At 42.6% G+C, this 12657-nt stretch overlaps 1 protein-coding gene across 2 annotated transcripts in view; it reads right to left on the bottom strand.

Annotated features, from left to right (window-relative positions):
- TRIM67 (tripartite motif containing 67) overlaps positions 1-12657 on the bottom strand; it is a 42921-nt gene that overhangs the window by 27714 nt on the left and 2550 nt on the right. The window lies entirely within an intron of this gene.

The raw sequence follows: 12657 nt of genomic DNA, 5'->3' as shown, positions 1-12657 counted from the left end.
AAGCAATGCTAACATCTTGGAAAATTCACACCAACATTTCCAGCTAGCTTTTGTTGTGCTATGAGATCAGCTCCCTCTTCTGACACCACTTGCACATATAAGGAAGGGAGGGGGGCTGCTGTGCTAATGAGCGTGGATGGCTCCTTTCCATCAGGGGCCCAGAAAAATGCAAAATCCCTCCTCCCCTCATTTTCCATGCCATTGGCTGGAGTGCTCCCCCCTTCATGAATCACTCTATTCCATGATTCACCGTGAGTTAATAGGGACTGCACCAGAATAGTCATTTATGGCATTGCTATTAGAATACATTTTGGTGTTATCACTATTCCTTTATGAAATAAATGTTTCTCATGGCCTGTTGGGTGCCAGCTGCTCTGCTGGGTACTGTGAATACAAAGATAAATAAGACACAGTTCTTGCCGTCAAGACGTTCAGTGTAGTGCTATTTATGCGTGTGATGTATAAAGTTGGTTAAATAAAGAAAGACACCTGGTAGGTCTGTTAGCTGCAAGACACCACTGAAAGGTATAAATAAGAAAAAATCTCATCGAGATGGGATTTTAGTTTTAAAGCCGTCTGTAGTATTAGAATGAGTGGCTGTAAAGACTGGGAAGACTCGGTTGGTAGAAAAGTAAAATTAGGCACAGCCAAGACCATGCTTGCATGAAGACAGCCCAGAGACCAGACAGTAATGCTGATCATGCGTGGATGGTACCTCACAAGGCTGAGGTAGGATGTCCGGTCACAAAGCCCTGGGACCAGAGCCCTGACTTTGCCAATGAACAACAACATTCGCTGAGCAAAGGCCGGGGACTGTCCCTTTACTGTCACCCAGGAACCCAGACGGTTTTGTTAGGGTCAGGCCAACGGCAGTCACCGGTCACCATAATAGAATTGTCTTTGTGAAAATCACATCTGACAAGAATTGACCGGCCTTAGAGTTTCCTTACCATGGTCACAGTACAGAAAAGTACATTTGCCTTTGTGGTGGGACACCTCCTTCCTCTTCACCTCTCCAAATTCTTCCTGTTGTCTGAAACCCGCCTCAACTCCCCTCTTTTCTCGCAGTCCTCCCTCATGTTGGTATGACTCCCTACTCTGTGCTCCTTCATACTTGGGGTTGGTTCCATACGCTTTCAGCACCAGTAACTTGTGCTGTGACGTTGTTCTTTATTTCTTATGCATCAGTGGAGACATGAATGCTCCATCTAATGAGTGGAGCTAAGGACCAACCCCAGATCATCCTCTTCATCAGCCTTTTGGTCGGTTCCTTTTCATGGCCTCCTTCTTCCTGTGAATCTCTTTTCTCATCTAGCTTTCTCACTTCTTTTTTTTCTGGTCTCCTCTCTTGCCACCCTTATCACTGAGCAAAACAAGCTGAAATGGTCAGAGGTTTTTGCTACCAGGTTTTACTGGCAAACAGGGTAAATATAACAACCTGGAAAAATGATAAAAATTTACTAGGATCTGCCAAAGGAATATAGCCAGGCTATTCCTGCTCTCTATTGAAACTGAAATAAAGCTAACATTCAGTCTTTCTTAGCCTTTCAGGCTAGATGTCCCCTTTAGTGTGGCTTCTGGAATCCATTAATCACTCCATTTTTTTACCACTCCGTATCTACGATGTTTTCATTAAGTCTTGGCTGCTAAAAAAATGGGTAATCGAAGATCCCTTTAAAAAAAAACAAAAATCAGACATGACATCATATTTCTCAATGTCCCTCTGCCTCAAGTGAATATATGTTAATCCCTGGCACTCACCCAGCAGATAATGAGCTGCTCGAAAGTAGGAACTAGATCTTAAGCATCTTAACACCTCACACATCGCTGGACATTTAGGTTCCTTCTTTCTTTCTTGAGTACTACAACTCATCATCATTCAGGACACCAGCTCAAGCATCATCTTCTCTTCAATCTCCTCTCACTACTCTTTTCCTCTTCCCCTTCTGAAACTCTAGGCAGCATTAACTGCCTTCTCCTCTCTGTTCCCTCCCTGGTTCATTCACGTTTCAAATATGGCACTCATTCCACTTTTAATGTTAGTTTAATGTACACTGGGTGGGTTATAAAATGATCCTCCTCCTCCAGTTGGCTGTGAGCTGTCCTGTGGCCCATTTTATATGTGTCCACAGCCCGCATCACAGCCTGTGAGTTGTAAAGGTGCCCAAGAAACACTTTTCCAGTGGAATGTTTTGATTGGATAGTACAGAGCCATGAGAAGACGTTTGTCCTGCGTGTGCTAGAGAAAACATAAATAGACTCAGGAATGAAGGTACCTTAACAGCACAGCTTTAACTCACACATTTTGGGGATCCAACACAGAGATTGCATCATTATTACCATCGCCACCACCACCGCCATCCTCATCATGACTGACACCCAGCAAACCCCAAACGTGGCAGATGATAGCATGAGTCCTGCCTATTTTGCCCAGGCAAAATCTGAAGCCTGTGTCCCCCAACGGAAAGAAGCAGCTTTGGGAGGCAGAGGGCCTGTGTAACCCAGGATGTACATGAAACAGAAGTCATTCAAGGAAAATTTCAATTTTGATTTAATACTATTGGAAGATCCTTCTCCATGGGTCTCTCATTTCTGTAAGTCTGACCGATGAGGCACAGCTTACCCTTTTTTCTGGAAAGTCTTTCCAAGAATGTTTGTATAGACAGCCCTCTTGGAAGCTAGAGATGCTGTCCCTCTCTGGAGCAAGGTGCCCCACACTGGCCACCCTTTATAAAGGATTCGGGCTCCACAGGTTCAGGGTTCCTCTCCTGTGCTACAACCTACTATGTGTGCAGGTGGCATCTGGCCCTTTCATACGACCCCAGTGTCAGCGGGAGCTCAGAGTAAACATGCTGATTCTCTTGACTGCTGCTATTGCTATGACTGACAAATTGTTCATGTCGGACCTGGGAGTCTCATGTCTTCTGCGCGCATCCATGAACTCGTGGCAAGTGAATTCGATAGTTGTACATAGGCGAAAATTTCACGCCTCTCACAGTTCCCGACACCGTCATCCCCAACAGGATTTTCTTGCCTTTAATGTGTCCTGACTTGCCCCTCTGTGAGGAAGACAAACATTCATCAGTGATAAGCTGCAAATACTTGTAAAGGAAACCGATTTGGGGGTAATAATCACACCCTCCAACAAGCTAATGGTATGCAGTGATGTTCCCATGGAAGATGTGAAACAGAGTGAATGATCCTATTGTCCAGAGCAGGTACAGTCATTTGGGATCTATTCTATGGGACTGAAAGGGAACAGTCACATGTCCCAATGACTGGCAAGGTCCCTGTTCCTTGATGTGAATGTTTTCAAGCAGCATTTCTTGAGCAGTGACTGTGTACTGCTCAGAAGTAGGGTACTGTCTTAATGAGATTTTCCAGAGGTTTCTTGTTCTCTTTCATTTATTCAAGCAGGCCACTGTTTGCTTCTTTATGAGTCTGTTTCAAAAGGGTATTTAAGGCAGTTTGCAAGGGTCTATAGAATTCAATAGTTCCTACCTAGAAGACAGAAAGAGAAGGGTGGGGACCTAAAATGAAGCCAGAAACAAGTCTTGGAATCTGTAACACAATTAAAGCTATTATGTATGCACCAAATATTTGGCTCTAAGCGTTTTAGCAGCTGAAGAGAAAAGTGAAGCCTGATTAGTTACACAATCTAAAGAGACTGTTAGATTAAAAAAGGGAAACATTTGCACCCCAGAAGTTGACTTGCAAGAGGAATGTGACAGTCACTGCAAGGAAGTACAAAGCCCCATGAGGACCCTTTTCCCTTCCATGAAAAAATCCTAAGCCACTAGGGACAAGCAGCAACTCCTATCCATCTACCCCATTACTCTGAGCAAGGTGAAGACACCATGTGGCTGGAGAAAGGGAAAAGAGAAAATACCTATCTTTCTGGGGGAGATGGAGAAAACAGTCATAGATCCAAACTGTTTGAAGCTCTCTACTGCTGGAGAAGGAGAGGACAACTGGAAAATACCCAGGAAATCTGGAAAGGGGCTAATCAGTTGACGTGACACAGCCTAGGAAAGAATCAGTGAGCTCTAAGAGTGGTCCATAGAAATTATTGAAAATGTAACACAGAGAAGAGGAATGATTAAGGAAAAAAGAACAGAGGATCTAAGATCTGTAGGACAATATCAGTGTAACATAAATGTACTTGGAATTCCAGAAGGACAAGGAAGAGAGAGAGAGAGAGAGAACAGAGCAAAGGAATTACCTAGAGATTTAATATAAGAGAATTTTCCAAAAATAATAAAAGATACCCACCCACAAATTTAAGTAGCTCAGAGAATCCCATGCAGGATATGAACATGTAAATTTTTTCCATTACTGCTGTCTCTCTCCTAATTCAAGTCCGCATCTTTATAGCCCAAGCCTCCGGTTGGCCTTCCTGCCTCCACTCTTGTCCCCCTACTATGCAGTTTGTAAACAACAATTAGAATGATTTAAAAAAATAAATAAACATCACTCCCCAGCTTAAAGACCTCCAGCTGTCTAGCTGCATTTACCATAAAATCCAGCCTGTTCCCAGTGTCCTGCCAGGACCTGAGTCCTCTTCCCCCAGCCTGTCTCTCTGTTCCTGCTACTTACTCATCTTTTTAAAAAATTACACTACAACATGGGCCCATTTCTGTCCTATCAACACATCAGGCATCTTCCAGCTCTGGTTCTTGGTTTTTGTTTCCCTTGTGACACATGCAGCCTTTAGCACGGGGCAGGGCTGGCCTCCGCTCATCTAGTTTTCAAGTCTTGCTTTTTCAACCTTTCCCCCAAAAGAAGTCCTTCGAGTCACATTATTTTACTTCCATCTTAATGGATATCAGAAATTACCCAATAACCACGAAGAAATCATGCAATATAAAAAATTGCCCAATTTATTTATTTGTGCATTTGTTGATCTTCTTTCTCTTGGGACTATGTTTATGCTCTTTGTGGGAAAAGAACACATCCTTCTGTGGCCTCAGTGTTTAGAATGGTACCTGGTATGGTAAGAACTTCAAGATTTACGTGTTGATTGAATAAGTAATTAGTTGAATTGAAGAATAAATGCTCATTAGAAGCATAAGTTCAGAAAAAGGACTTAAAGATCAAAAGGTACCATCAGCTTTTTCGTTACCCATAGTTAAGTACTAGAAATTACATTTAGTTATGTGGGTATACCACTCAGCTAATGGGTAAAGCCAGCCATATGGCAACACATAATTTATTGAGTGATGATAAGCCACAGTTTTCATTTTAAGAGGTCTCTCATTTCTGATTATTTCTGTTTTATTGGATTCCCTGTTTTACTACCGCCACCCAGAGTCAAATTATTAACAAGGATTGAGAGTTTGGACAATATTTGTACAAATATTTGCCTACTTTCCTAACACAACCTTGACCTCATTTTTAAAAGCTATGTACCGTCTGAACAGATTTTCCAAATACATGTAACCAAGGCCCCTACTGGCAGGTGCCAGGGTTCCTGTCTGCGATGTCTGTCATTTAGACCTCTTCCACACTCTCGAGCTCACCAACCCCACCTCACCTGTCTTTGTCCCTTCTGGACCATTCCCTACTTTCACCTCCAAACCACGTAACCCCTCTAGAGTCACCTGGAGAATGAAGAAGGGGATGCTACGTGATCTGTTCTGTTCCCTCCAGCCCCCAAACTCTCTCTCTTTGTCTCTCTCTCTCTCTCTCTTTTTTTAAAGGATTTTGTTTATTTATTTGTCAGAGAGACACATCGAGAGAGGGAACACAAGCAGGGGGAGTGAGAGAGGGAGAAGCAGGCTTCCCGCTGAGCATGGAGCCCTGACGGACGTGGGGCTCGATCCCAGGACCCTGGGATCATGACCTGAGCTGAAGGCAGACGCTCAACAACTGAGCCACCCAGGCACTCCTTGAACTCTTTTATGCTTTTTATTCTAAACAGGATGTTTGTCTCTTCCTCACCCATTAGTTTCCATTTTCTGCTGCTCCATTACAGTTGAATGAAAGAGGGGTTGTGCCCTACTCTCTGTCTGTACCTTCTAAAATATTTCATTCATAATTACTCTTTGGATGATGCTGTACACATGTGCCTTTGTTCAGATATGTACACAGCATTCTATTACATTTTTATAGTTAATCAAAATGTACAGTGAAGAAATTTAAAGGATCATCTTTTTTCCAGGATCATTTCACAACTTGCGGTGCAACTTTAGCAAGCCCATGTGCCTGGATTTCCTCATCTGCACAATGAGGAGGCTGGAATTTATGATGTCTGCCGGAAAACGGCCTATTCCAGGAATTAAAAATTGTAAACCCTGCACAGTTTTTGCTTTGTAAGAGGAAGTTCCAAGCGGGGAGGGGCAAATTCACACCCTCCCCCCCCCCACTTCCTCTCAAGTGTCACCTGGATTCTCCCTTGCCCCTTGAGGTTCCATGGTTTTGATACTTCCAACCTCCATCACTCCCTAGGCAGGCCCTTCAAAACTGGCTCGAGAGTGGATAAAGCACTCTCTTTGCTTCTTTATAGAACAACTAATTAACAAACTAAAAGGAAATGCAGAGATACCAACAGTCAGTGGGTTTTTCTTCAATCCAGGAAAGCAGCAAAGATCAGTTGTCCAGCGTTTCCTTCTCCCAAGACACCCACGCTGGAGCCCAGGAGGGCCCAGATGGCTCTGCACACACCTCCACTCTTCAGAGATTCCTGCTCCTCTGGGCCCTATGGTCCTTGAACACTGCCTTGTCTCCCAGCATGCAGAATTTGCTGAACCAAAGATTCTGTTTAGTGCCAGAGTAATTAAGTAAGACTCTCTGGTTCAGTCTGCTCAGACTCCCTAGGGTCCATGTGTCAAGTATCTTCAAGCTTGAGGGGGCACCCCGTCTCTCAGATGACTTGCACAGTTAGAATGGTGGGCCCAGTGCCCTGGGCCCCAGAAAGAATCCCCATCAGGGTTTCTCAAATACTGAAGTACATATGAGTCAACACGGGATCTTGCTAACATGCAAATCCTGAGTCCGTGATTATGACTGCAGCAGGTCTCATGAGTCTACATTTCCAGCAAGCACCTGGGCACTGCTGCTCAGTGGACCACACTGTGGTCACAGGTCCTAGTCTAGAGGTCAAGAACACTGTTTCCCTACAGAGGACCAGAGGGTAAATATTCTCGGCTCTGCAGTCCACGGAGCCCTGTTGAAGCTACTCCCCTCTTCCAACTCCCACTGCAGCCAAAGGCAGCCCTCGGCAATACATAAACAAATGAGCGTGGTTCTGTGCCAGCAGAACTTTATTTACAAAAGCAGATGGTGGGCGATAGTTTGTCAGCCCTTTCCCTGATTTGTCTCAGAGAGGAAGAGAAAGCTCCCCTCTAGAGCACTCCACATGGTTAACATCCACAGCTAAAGTCTCATCACCATGAATATATCCACACAAAGGGCTAAAATCCCAAACCTCAACCATGGAATGACACCACAGTATGACAGTAGGAAGTCGATCTACCACTAGTAACGTCCTTTCGCAGTCCTCAAGGTTTTCCTAAATTCTAAACCCTTCTATGTCTACAAACAGTCTTCAAAAGAAGGTAAAAGCAGTTCGGGTTTATGGGTTTTTGCCTTCTTCTCTGAAACCCACTGTTTTCCAAATGTGTGGAATGCTGAGGAAGGCATACCTTCCAAAGGCTGTTAACATAAGGGTTCTTTTTAATAATTCTTCCGGAATTCCCACCCTGCTTGGAATTAAATCCAAGCGTGGGGCTGGGCTGTAGCCCAGGTGGCTTTGAAAATGTGGTGATGTTAACATAGAGGGTGGTTTGAGAGGATGTGGTAGACTTTAGTTATAAGAGTAAGCTCATGTTTCCAGAAGTCAGCGCAGATTACCCACTGGTTCTTACAACCTGGGGCAGATGGAATGGAAGCCAGCCTACTACTTCATTTCTGAGAACTTCGGAGGTGGTCAAAGATTCAGCCTCTCAAAAATCTAGGCTTCCACTCAGATTGTGCATATTTCCATGCCGCGTGCTTTGAGGACCCTGATGCATTGCCATTCCATAGCACTGGTCTTAGAATACAGCAATCAGCCATAGAGTGGTAGGACTCAGACCTCCCCAAAGAGTTTTACCAAGTACTTCTCTCTATGGAACTCTCTATCCCCCATCCAGCCCCACCCTAAAATGCCCTCAGGTCAGCCCTGAAGGCTTAGTCTTTTCACAGGCCTTCAAATCAAGAGGGGTACTTGGGCAATAGCTGCTCAGATCAAACCAATTTTTGAGAGAAGGCAGATCGCCAACTAGTAGTTAAAAATATAAAAATCTAGATCTAGATTTAAATATAAAAATCTAGATCTAGGGGGCGCCTGGATGGCTCAGTGGGTTAAGGCCTTTGCCTTCGGCTCAGGTCATGATCTCAGGGTCCCGGGATCGAGCCCCGCGTTGGGCTCTCTGCTCAGCAGGGAGTCTGCTTCCCCCTCTCTCTCTGCCTGCCTCTCTGCCTACTTGTGATCTCTGTCTGTCAAATAAATAAATAAAATCTTTAAAAAAATCTAGATCTAGATTTAAAAATCGATCTAACAATGTGATGAAAATAGGAAACAGTAATTACGAGAAACAAGACAATCCACCTTATTTTCACTCCTTATGGTCCCTGTCTACATGGATTTTTTATTACTTACATAGTTTTTCTATTGGGAGAAAATAGGTATAAACTTTATGGAAGGCAATTTGGCAACATTAAACAAATATCTTAAGGCCAGATATCTTTTCACATAACATCTCCATATTTAGAAATTTAACCTGAGGAAATAATTAAGAGCATAGGTATAGATTTAATTAGAAAGATGTTTATAGCCGCAAAAGACTGAAAACAACCTAAAGTCCAGCACTGACCCTTTGATCAAATAAAATATTAAATCCTTATGAAGGAATGGCATGCAGTCGTCAGAAATGATGTAAGTTAACTGACAGAAAATATATTTATATCGTATTATTAAAGAAAAAAGACACAATTTTTGATAGAATTCTACAAGAAAAACCTAAAGCAGAAATTTTTTTCATCTCCAAATTAGAATTTGGAGATATTTAATTTTTACATTTCTACATTTGTAATTCTAATTCTTAACAAGTATTTATTACTTGAGCTATGATGTACTACCAGTCTTCAAGTAAGTGTACTTCTGATCATAGTTCAGCCATGACTACATGTTCTGCCTTTCTTATTTTTGTGTTTTTTCTTTTAATGGAGGAATCTTTCCTCTAAGGCTCTAAAGGGGAAACACCTTTCCTTATCCCTTTTATAAAACAAGGTAGGAACACAGTGCTGAGAAGCCACGTGCCCTTTGGCAGAACCTCAGGACATGAGAGGAGCCTGACATCTTGTTTTCCCTGAGATTTCCAGGCCTCATCACCTCCTTTGCTCTTGTGAAGTGATGACTCATTAGGAACGGTAATCCTAGGGTATCAACGGGATTTCGTTTATTTTTTTTTTAAGTTTTTTTTTTAATGTACTGAATTTTATTCAGGGTTTTTTTTTAAAAGATTTTATTTATTTATTTGACAGAGATCCCAAGTAGGCAGAGAGAGAGGAGGAAGCAGGCCCCCCACTGAGCAGAGAGCCCGATGTGGGGCTCGATCCCAGGACCCTGGAATCATGACCTGAGCCAAAGGCAGAGGCGTTAACCCACTGAGCCACCCACCCCACAAGATTTCGTTTTAATACTCTCTTATTTTCCAGGGTTCTCCAAAGATTTCTAAAGAAGGATTTATCCTGCATTTTATACCTCAGTTCAGGAATCAATTTCTACCCATTTTACATTTCAAATTTTAATTTTTTTTAAGATTTTATTTATTTGACAGAGAGAGACAGCGAGAGAGGGAACACAAACAGGGGAAGTGGGAGAGGGAGAAGCAGGCTTCCCGCTGAGCAGGGAGCCTGATGCAGGGCTCGATCCCAGGACCCTGAGATCATGACCTGAGCTGAAGGCAGATCCTTGACCTGAGCCAAAGGCAAACGCTTAAGGACTGAGCCACCCAGGTGCCCCAGTTTCTACTCATTTTAATTTCAGGGTTAACCATTTGCACCCAGCAGATGTTACGGAAGACCTGGTTGACGTTCTGTGACATGTCACTCTATGGGAGAGATACAGCTCGCAATGATCCTTTCCCCCTGCTTCAGGACAATTAGAGTTCCATGATGAATAGGCAAAAAGACAGAAGCTCTCCTGAAAGCTTCCCCTCTGTGTCCTATCTTTCACAACATGTTTCTTCACATCAGAGGTTCTTTGAAATGATTAATTCTTTTCCAGAAGAATCATCTAAAAATGTGTTACAATAACCAACATATTGGAAGCAACCCAAGGGTCCATCGATAGATGAATGGATGAAGAAGATATGGTACACACACACACACACACACACGTGCGAATATTACTCAGCCATAAAAAGAATGAGACTTTGCCACTTTTGCCAACATGGATGGACCTTGAGGGTATTATGCTAAGTGAAACAAGTCAGAGAGAGGTTTCTGGGTGGCTCAGTGGGATAAGCCTCTGCCTTCGGCTCAGGTTATGATCCCAGGGTTCTGGGATAGAGCCCCGCATCGGGCTCTCTGCTCAACAGGGAACCTACATTCCTCCTCCCTCTCTGCCTGTCTCTCTGCCTGCTTGTGATCTCTGTCTGTCAAATAAATAAATAAAATCTTCCAAAAAAAAAAAAAAAAGAAAAGTCAGAGAAAGACTAATACCACATGATGTCATTATAAGTGGATTCTAAAAAACAAAACAAACAAATAAAAGAAAACCCAGACTTATAGATGCAGAGAACAGAGGGGTGGTTGCCAGAGAGGAAGGGGTTTGGGGGGTGTGTGAAATGAGTGAAGGGAATCAAGAGATACAAACTTTCAGTTATAAAATAACTAAGTCATGAGGATATAATATACATGCCGGGGCAATACAGTCAATAGTATTGTATTATGGGGACAGATGGTAATTTAGATGTATTGTGGTGGTCATTTCACAATGTATATAAATGTCAAATCATGTGAAGCTAATAGAATATTGTATGCCAATTATACTTCAATAAGAAATTAAATTCATAAAAATGTGTTTAGCCGAAACCTAAAGTTTAACCCACTGAGCCACCCAGGCGCCCCTAGACCTAAAGTTTTTACACTGTTTTCAAAAGGTGATAATCAACCTTGTTTTAAAATAGATTTCAGTGTCACTTAGATGTCTCGTTGCTAAAATATCACTAATTAGATGACAAACTCCGGTCACGCGCTTGGGAGGAATTAGAGCAGGGCCTTAATGAAGGCTCCTGCAGTCACAGGCATGTTAGGGAAGTATTTCTGTCCCAAATCTAGTTCTGGTAGTACCACAAGGCTTTGTCATGGCTGCTGGGATTTTTGGATGATAACAACAACAGAGGCTTTAAGTTTCACTGAACTTAAACTGTCCCAGTGGGCATGTGAAATCGAGTGTTCCAGTTTCTCTTTCAAAAGTAGCTGCCCTCACAGTGGAGGTCTAGAAGCCTGTCCACAAAACCAGACCAAACACTCCACTTGTGCTCCCCAGCCCCTCGTCCAGCTTCTCATAGTAAGAATTCAACAACTGTCCTTTCTGTAGAAGAATAGCACCTGCTAAAAGATAACAGGAGAACTTCTATTCATTCTTGAAAAGTATCTCACATCATTCCTTCTGGATTTGGGAGGATGTCTTAGTTCCTCGAAGCTGTGGCATTGCATATAAAATCGAGACAGCAGACTATGCGTGGTCCTGTTTCCCACAGATAACTTTCCCACTCTGCTGAGCAAATATCACCCGTGCTTAAGATACTTCCTCATAACATTCATTGTTGGTTGAGGGTAGAAATGTTCTAAAAGTGCTATGGATACCAAGGGAGGGATGACCAATGTTGTTTTTTTCCTGCATAATCTTGGTTCTTGAAACCATAGATCATTATCCAACTTACTTTTCCTGGCAAGAGTCTTAGTCTCTTTTAAGATTGCACGATCATCTCAATTCATGTTGGTTTCCACTCTCCACTAAGTGTAAAGATTTAGATGGCGACACCTAGAATTAATTCTGGCCTCTAGGCTGTGAAAATGTAAGAGCTCGTGAAATCTGAATGTGAACCTACACCTCTTGTCTTGATAACTGATCACAGCCTTTTTGCAAAAGATTTTATTTGTGAAATATGTCTCTTCTGCAAATCTCCTACTCCAAGGTAGATGTCTGACGTTTCCCCCATTTCTTTTCTGATTTTTTATTTGAAAATGTTAAATTATAATAATAGCACACACATTGTAGCAGATGAAATGATATAGTAAATAAATATAGCAAATCTATAAGAGGAATGGTTAGTTCCTTCTCTTCTCATCTATGCTACCTTTTTTGTCCATTTCCAGTTGGACGATGCAAGGTAAGCACGGCAAATTGCTTATTTTCCCATGTCTTTCCTCCTCAAGCAGAATACATAGTTCCTGATGGGCCATTCAGAGGCCTCTGTCTCTTTGTGGGGTGAGAGTTTACAGGAAAGAGGGTATTGAATGATAAGTGTACAAATTTGCAGTGTACAAATTTGTACTTATATTCATCAGACAAGGGATTCTAACTCTGTTAAGCCAGAATCATTGACCTTGGGTACCCGTGAGTCCAGTTGTATGGCTTGGCCTTTGGATAGAAAATTAAGGTGA

The sequence above is a fragment of the Meles meles genome, chromosome 13 (assembly GCF_922984935.1).
Source record: "Meles meles chromosome 13, mMelMel3.1 paternal haplotype, whole genome shotgun sequence".
NCBI classification, from domain to species: domain Eukaryota; kingdom Metazoa; phylum Chordata; class Mammalia; order Carnivora; family Mustelidae; genus Meles; species Meles meles.
Note: the sequence above shows the minus strand (reverse complement) of the source record. Positions and strands in the feature narration are given on the sequence as shown.